A 26,457-nucleotide genomic window follows, 5' to 3' on the forward strand; every position below is an offset into this window, starting at 1 on the left:
AACAACTGGTCCCCATCTCTGTCTAATAACCCATTCAATATTTGAAACAAGCACAATGTAATGCAGGCCCTTTACAATAATTACATTACAAAAATAAGAATTTATGGATTGGAAAACATGTTCCACCCAACAAACTTTGGATACTCATTATCAAACCAACTTTTATTGAACTCCCACTAAATGTGTCAAGGGGACATCACTGGGTATGATGAAGCGAATCGGGCATTCAGAGACACATGAAAAAACACAGCCAGTTGGTACCTGAAAAAGTGTGGGTTGGCCATACAGCTGTGCTAAAAGGAAAAAAAAATCACACATAAAGTAAACTTGTTAATAAATGTAATCATTTTCACTGTTTTCCCCTCATAAATCTTCTCCTTTGGGGATTGTGAAAAAGCCAGATGTGTGATCTGGGAAATGTCCCAGAATTAATCTTCTTTAAAAGTTAACATTCCACATCAATTGCACAGGCTAGTGGCTAGAATCATGGTGAGAAACAACCCCAATCATTAGAATGGTTCAAAAATGTCAGCTCCTTGTAGTATAATTCAAACTACAGCTAAACTGAGCTAGGTGGAGCTTCAGAAAACTAATTGCCAATCATTCCACTACAGATTACATGTTCTGAAGGGACATTTTACCTTCTTATGGTATGTTTGTATTTGGTTTTTTTTGGAGGGGTGGTGAGTGGGAATGAAACTTCTGATACCTCAAGTCCTATAACAAAGCATGTTGGAGGATATCAACCCACTGACCATTTTAATTAATTAGATCAGCTATATTTATCTTTGCTATCCACCAGTGATATATGATAGCTACAGGACATCTTAAGCTTCTGAGAGAATTAGACTCTGCTATATTTATTTCTGTCTTACATAACAGATAATAAGGAGAGAGTAAACATGGCTAATAGGAAATAAACCCAAGATATGTGAGTTTTTTTTTTTTATTTTTCCAAATTGGTGATATCAGAGATATAGAGAACTCCCAGTTAAAAAGCTTCCTCTATAGACATAAGTTCAATACTGCCTAAGATACCTAGGGTTTCCCAAGCTAGATTTCTTCTTAAAGGACTATGCCTTAAACCATCGTGGTTCTCATTGATTGGCCAATAAAAAGTCTCACGTCAAGCCCACTTGGCCTTCATTTTGACCAGATTGTTTCAGAGTGAATGTAAATAGCAATTGTTTCTGCTTTGGCCAGAAATCTGAGGGTCTTTCCTTTCCAGATTACTTTTTTTTTTTTTGATTAGGTAAAAAAAAGGCTATTTTTTTGCCCCATTTCTTTCTTACCTCGTTTTAATCACTGAATTTGCTGCAAAATGAAACCTGTTAAAGGTCTTAACTTAAAAACACAAAGGTCTCCTAATGCATTCAAAACTATCACCAGTAGTCCTGATCTATATTTGGCCACTGGATTTAGGTGATTCAGAGGATAAAGGGAGGCAAGTGACCTTGCACAGTCCTCCCTCCCTTAAATCCATTTAAGGATGTCATGGTACCACTTCCCTGATGTCATGGCCAAATTCAAGAAGAAAGGACAAACAACAGGTTCAGCACTTAGATATCAAGGAGTTAAATGACTTGTTTAGCCAGAAGTGATGCTTTAATCCAGGTTGTCCTGACTTCAAGACAATCCCTACCTTTATTGATTGGTTAATGCTGCCATTAATATAAGCCTATGGCTATTTAATAGATTTGTAGTGTCCAGACATTATATATTTTATATCATATAATAAATATATATATACATATATATGCATATATATATATATAATTATATATTATAGAAATAATAATTTCATGGTACTCCATCCTGACTATGCCATATCTAGGTTACAGTGTCCATTTTAGGTTATGACACTTTAAGAGGGACATTAACAAAAAAGTTTAATGTTTGTTCACCTACTGGAAAATTAAGAAGATGGTACCTCTTACTGCATACATATGTCTTGTAGAAGCTCATGTGGCATTTGGGCCCAAATAAGGGTTGTGAGACCAGAAAATTCAAATGAGAAAATCTTAGCAAGCCTGAAGTATAGGCACATTGCCTTCCTTTTGATTCTATGTAACAGATCTTGATTGCAATTCTTGACCTTGACTCACAATCTCCATTTCCCAACTCCTCTATACAATGACTAAAGTTTGATTCTGGACCCCAAATTTCTAGCATTCAGTATTGTGTAAGATAATTGAGAAAGCTCTTCTCTAAATGGTGTAGGCTTTGTTATTAAAATGTGAATTGTAAGTTGTTTGAGAGAAAAATACTGATAATGCAATTTCAGACACCCTCTCATTTAAGGAGTTTTTTGGTTTAGGGGTCTGCTCTACACACATCTTGAATGATTCTTGATATCTCTTAGAGTCATTAACTTCCACTTGTCCAGTTCTAACTTTTAAGGAATTATTTTCCTCAGCTTTTGTAGCTTCTTTTCCATTTGACCATTTGTACTTTTAATGGAGTTGTTTCCTTTTTGTTTTGTTTTATTTTTTTAAAATTGTTTATTAAAGACCTATTATGTGCCAGGCATTGTGCTAAGTGTACTTTGTGATTAGAATACCCACCATTTGGGGAGTAAATTTTTAAAACTGCTATGATCATACAAGTTATTTTGAGTACTTCTATAATTTATTACTTTGCTGTGTAAAATCAGTCACTAAAGCTGAGTAATTCTGAAGTAATCCCATGTTTTAAACTTGCTTGACTTCCGAGAGGGCAGTCATGAAGGAAAGCGCAGTCACAAGAGTTCTTTTCCAATCTCTTCATGACCACGTCATTCAATTAAAATACATTTGTCTTCATCTGGAAGATACTCATATCATAAAAATGGGTCACCCTTGAATCTGGTCACCAGACCTCCTAGCTTAGCACTAGCAGTTGCTTTAGGGTACTAAACTCCTTTATAAACTTTCTCTTGCTGAATGTTGCATCTTTAATCAGATGGAAAGTCTGAGGATAGAATTTTCCTTTTAATATTTAATTTGACTCAGGTGTGTGCGTTGGCTCTTAATGGTTCCTCTTAGCAAACTGTAGTTGCGAATGGTGCTGTTCCTGTTGGTTCAGAAGTTGTTTTCTTCAGTGAATTTTTGTATCTCCTTTTCCATTTGACTAATTTTCCTGTTTAAGTAATTATTTTATTTTTCTAAGCTGTTGACTCTTTTTTCAAAAAATCATTTCTTTCCCCAATTCTCCCTCTACTTCTTTTATTTGTTTTTTAAATTTCTTTTTTGAGTTCTTCCATCAGTTCTTTCTGATCTTGAGACCATTAGTCATTTTTCTTTGTGGCTTTGCCCGAAGATTTTTTGACATTGTTATTTTCTTCTGATATGCCTGATTCTTTTCTGTCACCATAATAATTGTCTTTGTCAGATTACTTTTTTTATTGTTGTTGTTTCTTATGTTATTTGCTCTTTTTTCCTTTCTTTCATTTCCTTCCTTGTGCTAAAGCTGTTTGGATATTTCTACATTGGCATCTGCCTATTTGCCCAGTGCTATCTGAACCATATGGAGGTCTAGCTGCTGGTGGCTACCTGCTTATTCAGTGATATGCTGAAGCACTAGCTGATTCTTAGGTTTGTCATCTATCTGTTTCCCTGGCTATGCTAAGCGAGGGGATGAAGAGACTCTGGTGTTAGACTCTGGGATGCTTCCTTCCTGGACCATGTTCCTGAGTAAATCAGAGCTTTCTTGGCAACCTTCCAAATTTCTTGGGCTAAAAGATTGTTTCACTTCCTTTTTTTTTTTTTTTTGCTAGTTCTTTTGTTCCAGGATTTGTTTAGGGACATGGTTTTATGATTGTTTGGAGGCAAATAAGAGAGAAAGTAACATGATTTCCTGCTTACTCCTCCAACATGGTTCTTCTCTCCTGATGGAGCACTTTTTGAAATAACCATTTTAGCAAAGATCTGGAAACAAAGTAGGTATCTATTGATTGGATAATGGCTGAACAAACTGTGGTAGATGAATGAGAGGGAATATTAATTTTTGGTAAGGAAGAAAAAATATAAGGAATTCAGAGAAACCTGAGGAGATTTGTATGAATTGATACTGAACAAAGTATACAGAAACAATATAAGGAAAAAGAACATTACAAGGAATTTGAATTCTGAGTAATTTTAATGACAAGCTTTGGTTGTGAAGAAAGATTAGTGTCTGAGGCTAAACTTGAACTTGAGTTTTCCTGCCACTATATGAGTCTAAAGGTCCAGTGGATCCCAATAAAGTAGAGTGAAGTGACAGGTTTGACTCATTGTTTTAATCCTATTATGTTATACAAAGGAAAAATATATTATGAATGGCAAGATCCTTGGGAGAACATAGTCTAAGTTACTGTAATGTTAAAATAAAATAAACTTTCTGGTTTATATTAAAAATGACCCACTCACTAAATTACCCTTGATTCTTACCAGAATGGTTTGGTTTATAGGACAAAACAGTTTTTAAAGTATGCTTATTAAGTATACTATTTAGAAGATGAAAGTAATTAAATGTCCAAGTATAATAAGTCATTTAATGTAACCAAAATGATATCTGAACTCAGGAACCTTTCTGAATTATGAAGCAAATGTTGTTAGTACACAAAGGGCATGGGTTATCTGGCTTCTAATAATACTGAAAGATTATACTTCTCCAATTAAGGTTCAGGCTAAGAGAGACTCTTAATTAATACATGGGCTTCTGGCAGGCAAAAAAGAGACCAGGACTCTAGGGAAGTTGACATGGTCACTCCAGTCAGTAGTAAGAAGCCATTTGCCTAGTAGATAATAGAAACTTCTTAAATGTTTCTAAAAAGGACATTAAAAAAAATCACAGAATCATTGCAACATCTATAATATTTATCTAAAAACCTGATGCTGAGAATTTGTTTAGCTTGAAGAAGTATTTTGGGGGGAGTGTTTCATTTTAAAATTTTAGTGAATTTATTTTTGTAAACTTTTGCTATTTCTTTCTCCTACTTTCTACCTCCTCAATTGAACAATACCAAAGAACTCACAGAAAGCGCACATAGATCATAAAGACAAATTCCCATGTTGTTAATGTCTCTAAATGGATATTGCATTCTGGATTTTAAGTCTATGACACCTCTGGTAGGATTTGGGTGACATGCTTCATTTTCAACACTATGAACTCAGATTATGATTGTATAAATCAAAGTCCTAAAAATTTCCAAAGTTGTTTTTCTATAATTTAGTCCTCGTGTTCTATTCATCCATTGTTCATCATATGCCTAGAAGTCTTCCCAGTTTGAAGAGATTTTTATAATAGGTGAAATGTTGAATTAGTTGATATTTAAGCTTTTATGATTTTAAGTACTAATGCTTTAGGATTTCTTTGATTTCCTTCCTTTCTTACATGGGAAAAAGATGATCATGCCTTTTTTCTTATTTGACAACCAACGAAGCAATCAGCAATATTTATTAAGCACTAGCTATAGGCCAGTCTACCAATCAATAAACTTTTATTCAGTGCCTACTATGAGCCGGGTATTATGATAAGGACTGATGAATACAAAAAAGAGGCAAAAGGCAGTCTCTATTGTCAAGAAGCTTACAATCTTATGGGGAAGGCAATATAAAAAATCTACACTCACACATAAGACAGGAAACAAATTAATAGAAGAAAGGCCCTGGAATTAAGAAGGGTTAGGGTAAGTCTTTGGATGAGAAATTTTGGTTGAGATTTAAATGAAGCCAGCCATTGTACTAAGAGCTAGAGATATATGTACAAAGAACAGAGCAATCACTACTACTTTTTTTAAAAATAGCTTTTTATTTACAGCATATATGCATGGGTAATTTTTGAGCATTGACAGTTGCAAAACCTTTTGTTCTAATTTCTTCCCTCCTTCCCCCCCAATCCCTTCCCCAGATGGCAGGTAGACCAATACATGTTAAATATGTTAAAGTATATGTTAAATACAATATATGTATACCTGTCCATACAGTTATTTTGCTGCACAAAAAAATCAGACTTTGAAATAGAATCACTAATTTTTAATTAATTAATAAATTAATTAATTTTTAAAATAACTTTTTATTGACAGAACCCATGCCAAGATAATTTTTTACAACATTATCCTTTGCACTCACTTCTGTTCCGATTTTTCCCCTCCCTCCCTCCACCCCCACCCCCAGATGGCAAGCAGTCCTTTATATGTTGGATATGTTGCAGTATATCCTAGATACAATATATGTATGCAGAACCGAACAGTTCTCTTGTTGCACAGGAAGAATTGGATTCAGAAGGTAGAAATAACCCGGCAAGAAAAACGAAAATGCAAGCAGTTTATATTCATTTCCCAGTGTTCTTTTTTTGGGTGTAGCTGCTTCTATCCATCCTTGATCAATTGAAACTGAATTAGATCTCTTTATCGAAATCCACTGTATTGTTGCTGAAGTATACAATGATCTCCTGGTTCTGCTCATTTCACTTAGCATCAGTTCATGTAAGTCTTGCCAGTCCTCCCTGTATTCATCCTGCTGGTCATTCCTTACAGAACAATAATATTCCATAACGTTCATATACCACAATTTACTCAACTATTCTCCAATTGATGGGCATCCATTCATTTTCCAGCTTCTAGCCACTACAAACAGGGCTGCCACAAACATTTTGGCACATACAGATCCCTTTCCCTTCTTTAGTATCTCTTTGGGGTATAAGCCCAGTAGAAACACTGCTGGATCAAAGGGTATGCACCGTTTGATAACTTTTTGAGCATAGTTCCAAATTGCTCTCCAGAATGGCTGGATATGTTCACAACTCCACCAACAATGTATCAGTGTCCCTGTTTTCCCACATCCCCTCCAACATTCCCCATTATCTTTCCCTGTCATTCTAGCCAATCTGACAGATGTGTAGTGGTATCTCAGAGTTGTCTTAATTTGCATTTCTCTGATCAATAGTGATTTGGAGCATATTTTCATATGTCTATAAATAACTTTAATTTCTTCATCTGAGAATTGTCTGTTCATATTCTTTGACCATTTATCAATTGGAGAATGGCTGAAACACAAATACTTTTGATGAATTCATATTCTAATGGAAGAGACTCCAAGTACATGTAAAACTATGCAGAATAAATATAAAACTAACATGTATATATGAGTGAGCATGTGTGTGTGTGTATTACACATACACAAAATAGTTAAATGAAAGGTAGTTTGGGAGTGAGGGCATTAGCAATTGGGCTGAAAAAAAGGAATTCATGCATAAGATGATACCTGAATGGCATCTTAAAGGAAGAGAGAGAGACTTCATGAACTGGAAAGAAAAAGGGATTGAATTCCAAGCATAGGGAACTACTTGTACAAAAGCACAAAGATAGGAGGAGTGTACTGAGTAAGGAACAGGGAGAAAGCCAGTTCAGCTATATCACAGGGTGTCAGATAATAAATGCTAAACCGAGGAAGTTGTATATTATTTTAAAGGCAATAGCAAGCCATTAGAGGCGAACAGAGCTATGTTTAAGGAAAATAAATCACTTTGGTACCTATATCTAGAATGGACTGGAGTGATCAAAAATCAATCAGAGCAATCAATTACAGTCTTTCCTCAATTATATAATTTGCAAAAAAATAAGCCATCTAATATATATCTGAAGATATTTACATTATTTCAGCTGGAACAAAATCACCTTTCATGAAGCAAACCATTCCAGGTAGCCTTCACTACACCTACTTATTGATATGGTTTCCTATAGGTATAACAGATATAATTATAAATAGCTTTCTTAAAATTAAAATTAAAAATAGAAAAATATGAGGTCTTAGAATGACAAGTTAAAGCATGATTCCATTGTACGATGAAAAGAAGACAAATGTCAAAACTGATACTGTACAGTTTTTTAAATATACTTGGAGTCTTTCCCATTAGAATATGAATTCACCAAAAATAGTGATTGCTCCAGTCAGTCTTCATGCATGTATCATCAGCACTTAATACAGTACTTTAAGGTTCCTTGCTTTGAATAGTTTTTCTTCATCCAAAATATTTTGCAATTGAATCATGGAGTGATTGGGATTGGATTTGTATTCTTATTAACTTTGAGAATTTGAGAATTCTCAGCTCAAGTTAACTTCTTCCACCAATGCAGATTGTTAACTTCTTAGAATTTTTAGTCTTACAAAGTCACCTAGAATATTGAGAGAGTAAGTGATTTGCTCAAGCCAATATATTAGAAGCAGAAAGTCATATCTTCCTGTTCCTGTGGACAGTGACAAAATGACATTCTCTATGTTCTCTATTTTACTTCTGTACTGAGTTTAAATCTTTGATATTGTAGCTAAAAAGAAGTATTAGAAGTTATGTAGTTAAATTTCTTTTCTTTTTTTTTTAAATTATAGCTGAGGTAAAAGACCATATATCAAAATAGTGGTAGAAAAAAGGAATAGAATTCAGGCCTCCTAACTCTCAATCCAATATGTTTCTAATTATATCCTTTTGCCTTAATCTAAAAGGAACAGACTATAAAGATGAATAGATAGAGAAAATTATGGGGAAGGGATGGGGAAAGCAAATTTTGGGGTTACATGGTTAAAAATAGAGTGTTTTATTCCCAGTACATAGTAATAATCTTGGGTACCAAAATTTTATATTGTGCTTCTAGGTATTCCCATAGAAGATAATTATAACAATGATAAAAATAACTCACAATCGTATATTGTTTTTAAAATTTACAAGGAATTTTCCTTTAACCAGCATTATGAGGTAAGCTTATGTGAAGAACATATGTTGTTTTTGGTGTGGGTATTCTCTTCCCAATTGCAGATTATAGCCTACCAATGATTTAGGAGATAAATTCTAGGTTCTTGTGAGGTAAGTAGCCTAAATAGTTGCAATATGTGAGAGAATGTCAAAGAAGTTAAATGACCTGGTCACTATCGTGAAATTAGTAAGTGGAAAAACTATAATTCAAATTCAGAAATTCTGATATCAAGTCTTGGAGTCTCATTACTACACGAAGCTCCCAACTCTAGAGGATGTCATTTTAAAAATAAATATTATATATAATAATTATATATATATATATATATATATAATTATTATATACTTTTAGGGAAACACTAAAAATTGTTGAGGTTAGGTAGAATTATAAAGGACTCATGTAAGAGGTAGCACTTGAGCTGAACCTTGAAGGAAACTAGAAATTCCAAGAGGTGAGTTGAGAAAGGAGAGCCTTTCAAGCATTTGGGTTACAGTTTATTCAAAGTTCTGGAAGCAGGAGATGAGATGTGTACAGAGGTGATTGCAAGTGGTATAGTTTGCCTTTAATATAGAGTGTGTGAAGAACAGTAGTTTGAACTTAATGGACAAAAATACACTGGAGTAATAAAATTGAGGTCTTTAAATGACAAACAGGAGAGTTTGTATTTTATTTGAGCAGCAATAGGATGTCACTGAAAGACAAGACTTTGGGAGATATATAGAAATTCTTAACCTTTTTATGACCTCTTTGGCAGCCTGGTAAAGCTTTTGGAATTCCTGGAATACTGTTTTTAAATGCATAAAACAAAATACGCAAGATTAAAATAGAAATGATTATATTGAAACAAAATCATAAAAAAAAAAGTACACAGACCCTAGCTGAAGAATTCTTAAGAGATCTAATGTAGGAAGCAAGAGATAAGGGTGTCAATTAAGGTGTTTTCCATGTTAAGGGAAAGGTCAAAAATATAAAATATATTGTAGGGTGAGAACTTTGTAAGTCAGTTATTTAGAACTTAAAATTTATTTTCATATAGAACTAATGTTGTAAATGACATTTAGATTCCCAGAAAATCCCACAAATCTTGCTTAAGCCTCAGTGCAGATGAAATGATTTTATTTTGTAATTACCCTTAATTTTGACTCACTGTCCCTGCCCTTTGGGATTTTACCCACTCTCCTTCCTTTTCTACTGCCTTTTATCATTCCTCTCTTCATTTTTCAATATGTTTTTGATAAGCTTTTGAAGGTCAGCTTGGGAACCTCCCCATAATTTATGACATTGTCTCTTTGGGAATCATTTTATTCAGCAGGAGTAAGACAATATAGCAGCTTAACAATGCTTGTATTCTCAACTTCTTTCACATCAACCACCTCAGATATGGCATACAAGGAGGAAGAGTGTGGAACAGGGGTCTGGAGATTAGGAAGCCTTCCAATGGGATGACAGGGAGATGAAAGAAAGACACATAGGGATTATAGTAACAGAGAGATGATAGATGATAGAGAAATAGATATCTAGAGATGATAGGTAAATGATAGGTTATAGAAATTAAAGATGGACAAAGAGATAGAGAGATGATAGATAGATGATATAGAAATATCTATCTACCTATCTACATATATATATATACATACATATATATATATATATATATAGAGAGAGAGAGAGAGAGAGAGAGAGAGAGAGAAGAGAGAGAGAGAAATCAATAGATGAATGGATAGAGATCAAGAAAATAGAAAAAATAGAGAGAGAGATTAATAGATGAATGGATAGAGAGAAAAAATAGAAATTTAGAAAGATAAAATAAAGAGATGGAGATTTGGAGACATAATGGAGAATTTATTAAGTAAGTGCTTAATGGACATATTAATAACAAACAAGTTGCCATACTATGCAGAATTAGAAAAAGAGCTAAAGAACTACAAATTCTGTAATGAACAGGATTGCTCAAACACTCCTATTTCCCCTCACTCTTTGACTGACTCATTGTCCAGATGGGTTTTTCTCATATAAATACTACCTCTCCACTCTGGGAAGTGGTATAATATGAAAGAAACTATAATCAGGGGTATATTGAAAGCTATTCATACCAATTTATTAGAGCCAACTATTAAATTTTCAATGCAAACATTTATACCTTCAGAATTTTCAAATACTACAAATCAGAGGTTAATATTATTTTGTTAATTATCTAGACTTTGCATAATAAAATGCAGATTAAACTTAAAAGTGAGCTTTTTATAAATCATAAAACTAATTGTTACACATTTTCTAACATACTCCTTTCTATAATTTTTTTTTATCTTTTTGTTATCTCTGATTCCCCAGGCCAGAGACAGAACTTCTCACAAAACTCTTTCAGTTTTAGATCTACATCAATTTTATCTCTAAGGATATTCTCCTTTGTTGCACTTTCCAACCGTATTACCAGTAAGTATACTCCATTAGAAAATGCCAAGCGTAATACTGTTTATAATAGCCAAGGAGCCAATAGCCTCCTTGTATAATAGCCAAGCCCACATTTTTGGGAGATATTTGTTAGATATTTTCTTTTTTGTTTAATTAAAGCTATTTATTTTTCACAATATATGCATGGACACTTCTTCAGCATTAGCTCTTGCAAAACCCTGTGTTCTGCATGGACCCACACTTAACACCATATATCAAGATAAGATCAAAATGGGTCCATGACCTAGGCATAAAGAATGAGATTATAAATAAATTAGAGGAACATAGAATAGTTTATCTCTCAGACTTGTGGAGGAGAAAGAAATTTGTGACCAAAGATGAACTAGAGACCATTACTGATCACAGAATAGAAAATTTTGATTACATCAAATTAAAAAGCCTTTGTACAAACAAAACTAATGCAAACAAGATTAGAAGGGAAGCAACAAACTGGGAAAACATCTTCACAGTTAAAGGTTCTGATAAAGGCCTCATTTCCAAAATATATAGAGAACTGACTCAAATTTATAAGAAATCAAGCCATTCTCCAATTGATAAATGGTCAAAGGATATGAACAGACAATTTTCAGAGGATGAAATTGAAACTATTACCACTCATATGAAAGAGTGTTCCAAATCATTATTGATCAGAGAAATGCAAATTAAGACAACTCTGAGATACCACTACACACCTGTCAGATTGGCTAAGATGACAGGAAAAAATAATGATGAATGTTGGAGGGGATGCGGGAAAACTGGGACACTATTGCATTGTTGGTGGAGTTGTGAACGAATCCAACCATTCTGGAGAGCAATCTGGAATTATGCCCAAAAAATTATCAAATTGTGCATACCCTTTGATCCAGCAGTGTTTCTATTGGGCTTATATCCCAAAGAAATACTAAAGAAGGGAAAGGGACCTGTATGTGCCAAAATGTTTGTAGCAGCCCTGTTTGTAGTGGCTAGAAACTGGAAAATGAATGGATGCCCATCAATTGGAGAATGGCTGGGTAAATTGTGGTATATGAATGTTATGGAATATTATTGTTCTGTAAGAAATGACCAGCAGGATGAATACAGAGAGGACTGGTGAGACTTACATGAACTGATGCTAAGTGAAATGAGCAGAACCAGGAGATCATTATACACTTCGACAACGATATTGTATGAGGACATTTTTTTTTTTATAAATTTTATTTTATTTAATAATAACTTCGCATTGACAGAATCCATGCCAGGATAATTTCTACACGACATTATCCCTTGCAATCACTTATGTTTCGTTTTTTCCCCTCCCTCCCTCCTCCCCCCCCCCAGGATGGCAAGCAGTCCTATATATGCTAAACATGTTGCAGTATATCCTAGATACAATACATATTTGCAGAACCGAACAGTTCTCTTGTTGCACAGGGAGAATTGGATTCAGAAGGTAAAAATAACTCGGGAAGAAAATCAAAAATGCAAATAGTTCACATTCATTTCCCAGTGTTCCTTCTTTGGGTGTAGCTGTTTCTGTCCATCATTTCTCCAATGAAACTCAGTTAGGTCTCTTTGTCAGAGAAATCCACTTCCATCAGAATACATCCATATGAGGACATATTTTGATGGAAGTGGATTTCTTTGACAAAGAGACCTAACTGAGTTTCAATTGATAAATGACGGACAAAAGCAGCTACACCCAAAGAAAGAACACTGGGAAATGAATGTGAACTATCTGCATTTTTGTTTTTCTTCCTGGGTTATTTATACCTTCTGAATCCAATTCTCCCTATGCAACAAGAGAACTGTTCGGTTCTGCAAACATATATTGTATCTAGGATATACTGCAACATATCCAACATATAAAGGACTGCTTGCCATCTAGAGGAGGGGGTGGAGGGAGGGAGGGGAAAAAATTGGAACAGAAACGAGTGCAAAGGATAATGTTGTAAAAAAAAAATTACCCTGGCATGGATTCTGTCAATATAAAGTAATTATTAAATAAAAATTAAAAAAAAAAAAAACCCTGTGTTCTAATTCCCTCCCTTCCCTCACGCCCTCCCCTACATGGCAAGTACTGCAATATATGTTAAATATGGTAGAAATATATGTTAAATCCAATATATGTATACATATTTATATAATTATCATGCCACACAAGAAAAAAAGAGCAGCAAAATAAAATGCAAGTAAACAACTAGAAAAACGAGAATGTAATGTTGTGGTCCACATTCAGTTCCCACGGTCCTCTCTCTGAGTGTATGTAGATGGCTCTATTAATGATGGAACAATTGGAACTGATTTGAATCATCTCATTGTTGAAGAGAGCCACATCCATCAGAATTGATCATCATATAATCTTGTTGTTGTGAGTACAATGATTTTCTGGTTCTGCTCTTTTCACTCAGCATTAGTTCATGTAAGTCTCTCTCAGTCTTTTTGAAATCATCCTGTTGGTCATTTCTTACAGAATAATAATATTCCGTAATATTCATATACCATAATTTATTAAGCCATTCTCCAATTGATGAACATCCACTCAGTTTCCAGTTCCTTGCCACTGCAAAAAAGGCTGCCACAAATATTTTTGCACATGTGGATCCCTTGCTTTTCTTTAAGATCTCTTTGGGAAATAAGCCCAGTAGTAGCACTGCTGGATCAAGGTATGCACAGTTTGATAACTTTTTGAGTATAGTTCCAAACTGCTCCCCAGAATGGTTGGGTCCATTCACAATGCCACCAACAATGCATCAGTGTCCCAGTTTTCCCGCATCCCCTCCAACATTCATCATTAACTTTTCCTGTCATCTTAGCCATTCTGACAGGTATGTAGGGATATCTCAGAGTTGTCTTAATTTGCATTTCTCTGATCAATAGTGATTTAGAGCACCTTTTCATATGATTAGAAGTAGAAGTAAACTTAAAAAAAAAAAAAGGTAAATAGACTTTACTTAGGTCCTAAAGAAAAGGTTTCAGGTACTCATAAAAGATCAAAAGGGGAGAAGGGAGATATAAGATGGTACCTTGAAATCTATATTCTATATTGAGATGGGCAACAGATTCTAACTGTTTTGTCCCATACTGTGAAAACCATGTATTTAAAATCAGCCAGAGTCAGGAATTCAGGTTAAGGGAAAAATCTTCAATTTTTATCCTCAGTAGAGGTGAAGAAGGATTGTGATAGCAATATGGGCAGCTGTGACAGGAAGTCAGCTAGCAGAGGGGGATTGGAGGTGAAGAGCGGCTGTGATAGCAATGCGAGCAGCTGTGTCAAGACGCCAGCCAGCAGTCTTTCTTCCTGCTTCCCTTTCCACTCCCCTGCCTCCATCCACCAAAAACGTCATTTCCTATACAACACATCAGGACTTGCACAAAGAGTGGGCGGGAGCCATTCTTTCTCCAAGCATATATATTAATAGAGTATGGTCCAATTACTATTTAGCCTCACATACTTGGGACCTCAGTGCATCAACTCAAGCCTCAGCCCATTACACCATACCTGATCAGTCCTAGCGGCCCTAGACCTAGAATTCTTGAACACATAGTTATCTGCCTATATTTATATTCTCTCATCTCCAAATGGCTTCTTAAAGTTGCATCTTCTCCAGATTTGTTTGTCTTCTCCTTGGTCAACGAGGAACTAAGTTCTTCTTCAAGACTTTCTGGGACTAAGTGAGTGGACTTTGAGTGAAATGTATCATTCTTCATCTATATTCTTTCTGATTCACACAGGACTAACTCAAGTCTCCTAAAGTAATCACCTAGTTGGCTATATTTTACAATTAATTTATCATTTTCTCATTACGCTCTTTTGTGAGTAGGACTTGGGCTTTCAAGGAATATCTTTTTTACCCTTAGAAGGCACATTTTACATTAACCTTAATGGAATGTTGTATGTGAATAATAAATGCTCTTAGGTCCTATCTAAATAGTTGGATAAGGGGATGATGTAGTCTAAAAAGTCTTAAACTGTGATTTTTGATTCTATATGGAGTTATGTTACTGAATATGGGAATTGCAAAATTATGGTTTATTATCAGGGAATGTTTGGTTTGTATATTCATTTTATATACATATATATCTGAGGCTGTATAAAAATTTCTTGGGTCTAAAGGGGTCACAAGTGAAAAAAGTTTAAGAAGTCTTGATTTAGACTATAGTAGGGCACTGAGAGTCAGATCTTTCCAATTTGTTGGATCTCCATCACTGTACTGATTCGGCACTGATTCCTATCAATTGGCTAACTTCACTTTTGCCCAAATGACCAACTACTGGACATGGTATCCAGGATACCACATGAGGTTGCTGTTTCTTTCTAACTATAGGAGTGCTTAATAAGAACTTCTGTAGCTTGAAAGCTCTATTTTCTCTATAATCACCATATAAACAGAACCTAGAAATCATTTAGGCAACTTTATTGTTAACCTTACCCCCAATTCACCCAAAATCTAAAAATGGATTAGATGACTCAAGAGAAATGTTTTGTCTCTACTTTATTTTGTTTTGTTTTGTTTTTTTTCCCCTGGCTTTGGCTTCCCTCCATACTTGTATGAAAGCATTCTTCAGAATAGCTTAGAGAGAACAGGTTTGAAGGCTCCCAAGACACAATTACCGAGGCAAAGGATACCTCTCGTTTTTAGTCCTCTATTTTTCCCAGGTCCTTCCTATAGAATATACCCTCCCATGGGACAATTGAACAATTCTCCTTGTCACAAATAAGATTCTCCATTCTCCACCACCTTTCTTTGCCCCAAAAAGGTCTGTCATGAAAGTCCATATAATGATGTCCTACCTGGATTTCTCTCCAGGAGGTTTAAGGAAAACAGAAAGATGAGGCTCTGATGAATCACCTCAGTAGTTTTCTTATATGATCCCAATATTCAACTCAGTGAAGCAAGATTTCTCTTGCCCTAGGCAAGGTAGTCTCCCCTTTGTAAGGGTACTTCAGATTAAGAGCTGGCCAAGAATGTTGGAGACTAGATTGAATAACAGCAGGAAAATACTGAAAAATACTGAAAGCTTAATTATTAAAAGGTGAAATGAGCTCCTCAATTTTTTCTTGAGACTGTTCCCCTACCCCCACTCCTGATCCTATGAAAGGTTGAATTTGGCCATGAAAAGTACTGCCAGCCCCCCAAAAAAAAATTGGATGCAAAAGAATCCCTCACCCGTAACTGATTTGTTTCATCCATGTCTGACCCTGTCTCAGTGGGGAAGGTTCCCAGTGCAACCATCAAACCTCTATTTAAAAATAACCATCAGTGGCCAGAAACTCAGGAGCACCTAGCATAATTGGGTCTGCAGGAAAAAAAGGAATGATGAAAAAAGAAATGCATTCAAAGCTCTCAGCTGCCTTTTGCTGAAGATGAATGCAGTTTTAAACTGCTGCTTTATTATTTCTTACTGAGTGTGGGCCACCAAGGGATTAAAAAAAAAACCTACTCCTTAGAGTCACTGGAGGAGCTTTGGAGAAGGGGGAAGGGAAGGAGATTTCAACCTTCCCCCCCTTTCCTCTCAGGGGATTAAGTTTAAGCTTCGGAAAGCATTTGTTTCTGTGTCTTTATACTTAAAAAAAAAAGGCATGTCCTTGATTTGGCTTATTTGAGAAAATCTTTTTAGGTCTACTTTGCTACCTGAGAGATTGGGAGAGCCTACCTTTTTGAAGGACAATAGAGGAAATCCTCTTTTGCTAAAAGAAATCCTATGAAAAGAAAGAATTGTTGGTAAATGTTTTATTTTTTTTTATTACAGTAAATTTCACCTGGCAATTTTTTTGTTTGCCAGCTTAGAGGTAGGAATGAGAGAAAGAGTGATGCTCATAAATATTCCCAGCACATTTCTAGAAATAGATTATAAATTTAAGATTGCTCATTTTAAAATAAAAAAGAGAATGAAAGGGGATGGGAGTAGTAAAGGTATGATTCTGCAAGCTTTAAAAAAAAATTAGATGTGCTAATATCAGACACATTTTACCCAAACATTGTAGCCCAGCAAAGATGTTAGTTTGGGAAGTCGGCTGCCTGGCAGCTAGTAGGATATTATCGGTCACTCTCCTTGAGTCATGTAGTTTTATTGTCCAATACATATCATACAAGAGGTTTTACTGAAATGGGCAGGATTCTGAACGTGAGTTTATAAATTTCTTAGAGCAGAGTCTGCTTTTACTTTTCTTTATATCTTAAACATTTAGCAAAATCCCTGGCACATACTAAACTTTTAATAAATACCTATTGATTTGACTTGACTTTATATCTCTCCAGTTGTTCCCAAGTTTTGAATGGAGATAGGTCAAATGATTTTTAGTTAATCAAGTATTTACTAAGTTCCTACTCTGTTCCAGGCATTTATTATTATTAAGTGCTGGGAATATAAAGAAAGCAAAAAACATGGTTTCTGCCTTTAAAGCATTCAAAGGGAGGATATATTATGCAAAACTTATGTTACATACAAGATATATACAATATAAACAAGTTAATCTAGGGGAAGAAGGCACTAGTATTGGTGGAGAGTAGGAAAGACCTCCTACAGAAGGTGGGATTTAAACTTCTAGAAGGAAACTAAGGATGCAAGACATAGATTGGAGTATTTCAGCATGGGGGACATCCCCTGCAAATAGATATAGAATAATAGATCCATCAGGAGATGGAGTGTTATGCAGGAGAAACCCTAGTATATCTGGGGTATGGTGGGGAATCAGGAGTGGAAGAAGGGGAATTAAATGTAAAGAGGTCTAGCAAGGTTGGGAGGAACCAGATGGTGAAGGGATTCACCAAATGAAGATTTAATAGTTGATTCTTGAGGAAATAGGGAGCTATTGGGTAGGGGTCTGACATGATCAGACCTGAGTTTGGGAAAATCACTTTAATGGCTAAGTGAAGGAAGATTGTGGTAAGGAAAGACTTGAGGCAACAGAGACCAATTACAAGGCTATTATTGTAAAGTACAGAAAAAATGGAATGACAGTCTGTACCGGGGTTACATTTCTGTGAACCAAGAAGCAGGGACTTTCAGGAAAGATGTTGTGAAGGTAGAAAGGGCATGAAATGATAACAGGTAAAATAGAAGGGATGAGTATAAGTGAGGAGCTGAGAATGACACTCACTTGTGAGCCTGCATAGACTGGAAGGATTGTGGTACCCTGAACAGTAATAGGAAAGATGGGATGAGGGGAGGTTTGGGGAAAAGACTGTGAAATCTGTTTCAGACATGTTGAATGTGAGATAAGTATGGGACATTCAATTCAAAATATCCAAACGCAAATGGTGATGGAAGACTGGAGGTCAGGAGAGATCAGGGCTAGCCATATAGATATAGGACTTATCTGCATAGCTATGTTAAGTGAATGCATGGAATTTAATAAGATTATCAAAAGAAATTGAAAAATAAGAGAACTGTCTGGATTATCTGGACCTGATGATTGCATTGAGCCTAATAGTATAGAAAAAATAACAACAACATTGAATTTAAAGTTAGTTGATGTGGATTCAAATACTGGCTTTGCTAGATCATGTCAGACTCCTATACTATAGCTCCTTATTTCCTCTAGAATCAACTTTTAAGTCCTTCATTTAATGAAACCCTTCACGATTTGGTTTCTCCCACCCTTGCTAGACTTCTTTATACTTAATTCCCCCTCTTCTACCCCTGATTACCCACTGCACTGGGGTTTCTCCTGCATAACACTCCATTTCCTGATGGATCTACTACTCTATATCTATTTGTAAGTTATTTTGCTTTCTGGGATTTGATTTCTTCATCTATAAAGAAAAGAGCTTACTTTTGATTCTAAATCTATTAATCTATATTATTCATATTAAAAACAATCAAACATATGACACTTCAGCAAATTTACTGATCAAGGAATCCCAGAAATTTGGGAGGATTCTAAAGGTCTAGATTGTGGGTGTCACCTCTGTGGAGTGGTTTGTGGGGAGGATGATTAAATCCTCTTGCTTAAAAATGCTTCTCCTTCCATCTGCTCATGGTACCTAAAGTCATGGATTCAGTTGCAAATTTCTATCCAAGTGATACTAAGCTCCTCCCTGGTAAGCTCCTTCTCCATCTCTTCCCTGATTGGTCAGATCAGAACTGCTCTTAACTCTTTTATAAATTTCCAACTTTGATCAACTCCTCTAAATTGCTCTCTGCTCTAACTCTCTATTAAATAACTTTTTCTTCTCAGCGTCTTCATCTGTTTTACTATTCATCTTTTTTAAACATTCCTGACTTTTATCACATATAAACATGTTACATCCTGTGTCACAGTAATTTCATGTCTCTTGTGGACTATTTCTGGAGCAAACGATAATCTGAGATAATTTTGATTTTGCAAAGCATCTAAATCTGTATAATCTGCATAGAGAGTTATGTATAGCCATATTTCCTAGAGTATACATTTTTCTTTCGATATTTTGGGCACTCAATGTAATGAACATGAGGCTCAAACACATGATCTCATCTAAAATATCTAATAGTGGAAGTTGGGGAAGGGAAGGCATTGGGATTGTTTTGGGGGTCCTCACTTCTACTTTTGAAAGAGGAAAGGAACTTTGAATCATTTTAGCAGCAGTCGCTGCCCATAATCCTCATCAACAGTTTCAGAAGTTCTACTAAAAGGTGAGAAGATGAGAAGCTCAAAAACAGAAAGGTGCTTCAGAGGAAATAATGCAACATCTGGGTCAAAAAGACCAGAATTCAAATCTGGCCTGACATACTTATGTCATGTGTATCCCTGGGAAAGACATTTAATTACTGTTGCCTCAGCTTCCGCATCTGTAAAGTGGAATTTTTTTTTGAGAGTATAAAATGAGATAGCATTTTTAATGTGCTTTTCAAATCTCAAAGTGATATATAAATGGTAGGTTTATCATCATCATTGTTGTTGTGATTATAGCACCAAACATCTTTCTCCTCACAGAAATGTCTTAAAACATAGATCCGCCCCCCCCCCCCAGTCAGTTCAGACAAACCTGGCAAATATTCAAGTTTGTGAGCAGGCAATTGATAGGGGTGCTTTTTGGAGACCTGGTTCCCAAGGGCAGGAAAAATTGGAGGGTCAGTAATTAAATGGTAAGGCTGCATTGAACCATTCCCTGATTCCTTGATTCCATCTGACACAGAAGGACGCTAGCGCCTGCCACGAAATCTACTTCTGTCTCCGTCTGTATTCAGTAGGTGCTTCGATAAAGTCCAGAGCACAGCTGAAGCTCCCCAAAGAGTTAAAGAGTTGGCTGACCAGGAGGGAGGAGGGAAGGGTGGAGGAAGCAGCGCTTGAAACTGCAGGTAATTTCCAAAGCAGGCTGAACCTAGTAGTCAGGACAGGAGGGAGGGTCAGGAAGCTATGAAGTCAGTGGGTCACAGCCCAACTACCGCAGCAGAATCAATTTGGAGATAAAAATAGCACCTTCTATCCCCTGCCCCTGCCTCTGCAATGATCTCATAAAGGGCTCGGCTGCCAGAGACAGTCAGAAAGTAGTTCCCTGCCTCCTCTTCCCTGTGTGGGAAAGAAAAAGAGGAAACTCAAGGTATTTTTTCTCTGAGTCAGTTAGCATCAAGCATTTATTAAGCGTTTGCTTTGTGCCCAGACTATCTGATTCACTAACGATATAAAGACAAGAACAGCTTTCTTGCCTTCAAGGGATTCAAATTCCGATGAGGTGGACAACCTGTAAATAATTGTGACCATATGAACTCTCTCTCTCTCTCTCTCTCTCTCTCTCTCTCTCTCTCTCTCTCTATCTCTCTCTCTCTCTCTCTATATATATATATATATATATATATATATTCCCTCATATATATAATTTCCCTCTGAAATTAATTCAATTTAATATATATATATATATACACACACACACATATATATATATATATACATATATATATTAAATTGAATTAATTTCACAGGGAAGGTACTAGCATCAGGACCTACAAGTAATCTTACAAAGAAGAGACGCTTGGAATCAGAAAGACTCATCTTCATGAGTTCAAATCCTTCCTCAGATGCTTACTTGCGGGTGCTGGGCAAGTTTTTTTTTTCTTTTTTTTGCCTCCATTTCCTCATCAGATGAACTGAAGCAGAATCTCTACCAAGAAAACCCAAAATGGGGCCACAAAGAGTTAGACAATGTTGAACAACAATTGGGGGGCAACGGGATTTAGAAAGAAGATGTGATTTGAGCTGAGTCGGTAAGAAAGTCAAGAAGACTAAGCTAGCCAATAGCCCCATCCCATCCCATTTCTCCTTAACAGCATAATTGAGGACAAATGATAGGAGAGCAGATATCCACAAGGGCCAGGGAATGAAATGTGGTTTCAAACTATCAGTAATGAATTCAAATGGCACATTTTTACTAAACCTTCAGTCCTTGAAGCCTCACATGAGGATATAGATCACCCCCAAAGACTGAAACTCTTCATCAGACTGAAAGGGAAAAAAAAAAAATCTTCCAGTTCTTCTACAGTCTTATTTTCATTAAGGGGTGCCCCAAAGACACAAAGCGCAAGATTAACCAATTAGTTCTTGTGTCCCAGGAGTCTCAGATTTAGGAAATCATTTCTAAGACTGAGGTGAAAAACTTGGAATTAAGTATGATAGGGAGTAGGAATGAATAGAGCTTTGGAGCCTGTTGGAGTGATTATATCTGCCACCCAGCAGGGAAATAACCTTTCCACCACCACATTTGACATTTGCATCCCTGCCAATGCATTCTGGGTAATTGCTGCATGGTGTCATATCCATTTGATGGGTGTTCTCCAACTAAGGTGTGAATGGGGGTTTTAGAGGATAGAAAGTATAGGAAAATTCAGCTGCATTTTGAATAAAAAGATAATGACCTTGACTATAAAAATAATAAAGTTGGACTAAAGTAAGGCTTCCCAGGATGGGATACCAGTATGCTTTCAAGTAAAATATGTAGTGACAATCACTTGCACAGAAGACACAGGACAAAAATATTGGAAGGGAAAGTGGAATTGGAAGTGTATCTTCTATTTGCAAACTCCTAAAAATCACGACAATAAACCTGCTTCCCCAGGTCTACAAAGTAACCGTTTTTCTGAATCATAGTTACTTTAATCGAGGGGGTGGTGATTCAGTGCAGAACCTCAGGGTCTACCTCGGACAAAAGAATACTCAAGAGGCAGGTGAGCTCACTACGCCAAAAATAAAGTACATGTTGCTTTTTGGTTCCTTGTAGTAATGAATGTGTTTCATTCTCTCTCCAGAAGGAAATTGTTCATGTCAGAGAGGAGTGTAACATTGCAAAGCCCTCTGCCTTAGCGGCTGTAGTAATCTATTAGTCACCCACTTTGGGAATCAAGCTTCCTCGTGGGGATCTATTGTTTACAGAAATATCTCAGCTGAGAAATAAGAAAATATTCTCCCTGAACTACTGTGATACAATTCAGTTGGCTTTTCAAGTATATTTACTGCCGCTGAGGGAAATCCGATGAAGAATTCAGAATTACTAAAAAGGTCCCTCTTGGTGTTTCTGAAATATTCGATGCCATTTGAATATCCTGATGACAGTTTTTTCAACAGGCAAACAACGCCATCTGAAGTGAATCACTCAGTGTTGGGTTCCTAATACATGCTAATAAAAGCAAAACCCACTTTGGATGAGTTTTTGTTGGATAAAACTAAATCAGGATTTCAATTACTAGTGCTCTGTGGTTTTTCCTCCTCACTAAAATATATTCAAAAACAGAAAGATTTTGTGAAACTTTGCTTCACAAGAAGCCAAACTACCTTGGCCTCCAGGGTATACAAAATTCAGCTGATGATTTTGCAAACTTCCATAAGAGCTTTCCAGGATTTCCTGTTTCTAATGGGGTTAGGGCTTAGTCAGAGCTACTTCCTTAGGCAAAGTCAGTCTGTTGCAGACTTGAAATGGGAAAGCCTCCAAGGCTTCCAGATATTTAAAAGTTTAACTTCCCGGAACTCCTCAAATGGGTCTATTAATCTATTAACAAGCATCTATTAAATGTCTTATTATGTACTAAGTAAAGTGGATTCAAAGAAAAGGAAAGACAATTTCTACTCTCAAAGAGCTCATAGTGCAATCAATCAATCAACATTTATTAAGTGCCTGCTATATGCCAGGCACTGTGTTAAACACTGGTGATACAGAAGCAAAAGACAATTGCCCTCTTGGAGTTTATAATCTAAGGGGGAGATAACATGCAAACATGACTTACAAACAAGATGTATACAAGGTAAATTGGAGACGACCATCAGAAGGTAGATACTAATATTAAGGAGGATTGAGTCATGCTTCTTGTAGAAGGTAGAATTTTAGCTGGGATTTGAAAGATGCCAAGGAAGACAAGAACTAGAGAGAATCTGAGGCATGGGGACAGTCAATGAATTTGTCCTAGAGTCCAAAGATTAGAATGTTTTGTTCTGATGAACAGTAAGGAAGACAGTGTGACTGGATCAAAGTGGATGAAAATATTAAAAGACTGGAAAGGTAGAAAAGTTAAATTATGGATGACTTTGAATCCCAAAGAGGATTTTTTTTTTCTTTGATCCTGGAAGTGTTTTCTTCTGTGCTTTAGAAAGATCATTTTAACAAATGACTGGAGAATGGGCATGAGTGGGAGATACTTGAAGTAAAATGATCAATAGCAAACTATTCCCATAGCCTAGAGCCTGTATTGGAATAGTAATGGTATCAGAAGCTAGAAGAGAGCATGTGAGAAAGTTGTTAGGTATGTAAAATCAAGAGATTTGTCAATAAGTTTGCTATGAGGGATGTGAGAGAGAAAAGTGGAGGATGACACCTAGATTTTGAATTGGAGGGACTGGGAGGATGGTACCTTTGACAATTATAGAAAAACATGAAAGAGGGAAGATTTAGGGGGGGAAATAATGAGTTTTATTTTATATATAAGAAGTTTAAGATGTCACGGGACAACTAGTTTAATATTAAGTTGCAGAAGCTCTTGCAAAATCTTTATTACCAAAATCATGAAGTATAGATTCAGCTATATTATTTGTTTAAATATTAGTTCCACTAGTAGAATATAAGCCATCGAAGGGCAGGGACTTTTTTCTCTTTGTCTTTGCATTTTCTGAACCCAGCAAATATACTTAAACATAGTATGTATTCAATAAAAATAAAACCATGTTGAAAGGACTTGATTTCAATGAAAGTCAGAATTAAAATCCATTCAAGTTTGCCTGACTGTAATCCTAGATGAATAGTTATAAGAAGTATTATTTCAAGAGGTAGTTTGTTTTCTAGTCCTGTTTGTTTCTTGAGTCTCTTTGTATGAGTCACACTGATTCACTCAAGAAACTAATCTGGAAAGTTATAAATGAAAAATCACTAAACAAAAAAACAGACCACTTATTCCTGGGACATTATACAAATGTATATGGATTATTAAACTCTTTGATATTGATTTTAAATTCTATAAACTCCTGCAAATTGATTTATTAATTCCATACAAGTCTATAGAGGAGTATTGCTTCTAAGATTGTGACACAGTTATATAATATTGTGAATAAAAGGATTATTTTGACCTTTGCAGTTTATATAACAGTAGGGAAGGTTTTGTAAATTGTTCTGGTGGTTGTTTTTTCCCATTTGTTTTTCTTTTGGAGTTCCTGTGGAGGTTGATTTCATGATTGAATCATCATTGATTCGGTTTAATAACAGAGAGACTCATTAAGAATTACCTAAATGATCATTTCATTTACAAGAAAAGAACAGGGTGACTGAAAGAAGGCTTTCTTAGGATGTTGTACAAGTCAGAAGGATACCCTATTGAATGAAGTTTCTGGTATATATAGCCCAGAGGTAGTTTATCTATTATTATTTTGTCAATTATAAATAGAAACAAATGTACAAAATAGAGTGACTTTTCTCTCCATAGAAATGATAATTTCTTTGTAGTCAAGGATGTAAGGAATGTAGAAGACCCTTACCCAAAATGATTACTGAGAGATCACTTAGTAGAAGGCAGAAAAGTTGTTTATTAAAAACCTCTGGAGGATGAACTGTCCCATAGCGAGATAAGAAAGAGAAAGCTTGCGGTAGGAGGGCTAAAGAAGTAGTAAAGATATATAGCTTTTATACAAGAAATTACCTCACAAGTAAGAGAGCATTGAGAAGGGGAGGGGGAGGCATCTAGGTTGTTGCTATTTGGAGAGATTGGAATGGAAGGTTTCAGGGAAATCTCCTGATTTCTAAGGAAACAGAAAATTAGATAGTATAGATAGTGATCAAGTTAATAGACTAAATTTCAATAAATGTCAAATACCAATAAATGTCATCAGCTCAGGTTAAGTAAAGATGTTTCTAGCTGGCCAAGGCTCAAGTAAATATAAGCCTGCACATATTATACAGGTTATAGGGGAAACACAGAAATAATGAAAATAAAATACAGAAAAAGAATTCATACATTCCTGTAAGTTCTTCACTTTATCTTTCTCTATTCATACAAGGAGTTGAGCAAGATATATACAAAGAGATCGGGTGTGACACAGCCCTTGGAAACTTAAGAAAAGAGAAATTAATTCCCTAATTGATCATTGGAAAAGAAGAGGAAATGATTCAGTGGATCTTAAAAAAAGGACTAACCCTTGTCTCTTTCTTCCTCTGACTCTACTGATAGAATCATGTAACTTCAGGGACTACTTGGGAGGACTTTGTGAAGGGCAGTGTTCCTATTTTCCTATCCCAGTTACATCTTTAAATTTCTTTTACAGCTTCCCACATATTCCCCATAGCATCTAAACCAAGACTTGAGTACATACTAGACACTCAATGTGTGCCTGATGGAGATCGACAAAATGTGTGTGTATAAACAAACAATGCATATATACACATATGTATACATATATAGATATATGTATTTGTATATGTACATGTACATACATACATGTGTATATACAAACACATTATATATATTTAAATTTATTTTGTTTTCATCTCCAAATTCTCTTCATCCCCTTCTCCATTAGGAAGGCAAGAAATTCAATCTCCATTATAAATATGAAGCCATGCAAGACATATTTCTACATTATCCATGTTTAAAAATGATAATAAGAAAAAGAGAGAGAGAATATGGTTAAATTTTCAGCCTGAGTCTATCAGTTCTCTATCTGGAGGTACATATCATTTTTTCATCATAAGTCTTTTGGAATGAATTGTGGTGAAACATTATGTTTATTGGAGTCGCTAAATCTTTCACAGTTGATTATCTTTACAAATATTGCTGTCACCCTGTAAATTGCTCTCCCGGTTCTGCTCACTTCACTTTGTATCAGTTCATATCAACATACAATTCTGAAAACAAAAAGAAATCTTAATATG

This window comes from Antechinus flavipes, chromosome 3 (genome assembly GCF_016432865.1).
Source record: "Antechinus flavipes isolate AdamAnt ecotype Samford, QLD, Australia chromosome 3, AdamAnt_v2, whole genome shotgun sequence".
Taxonomy (NCBI): Eukaryota; Metazoa; Chordata; class Mammalia; order Dasyuromorphia; family Dasyuridae; genus Antechinus; species Antechinus flavipes.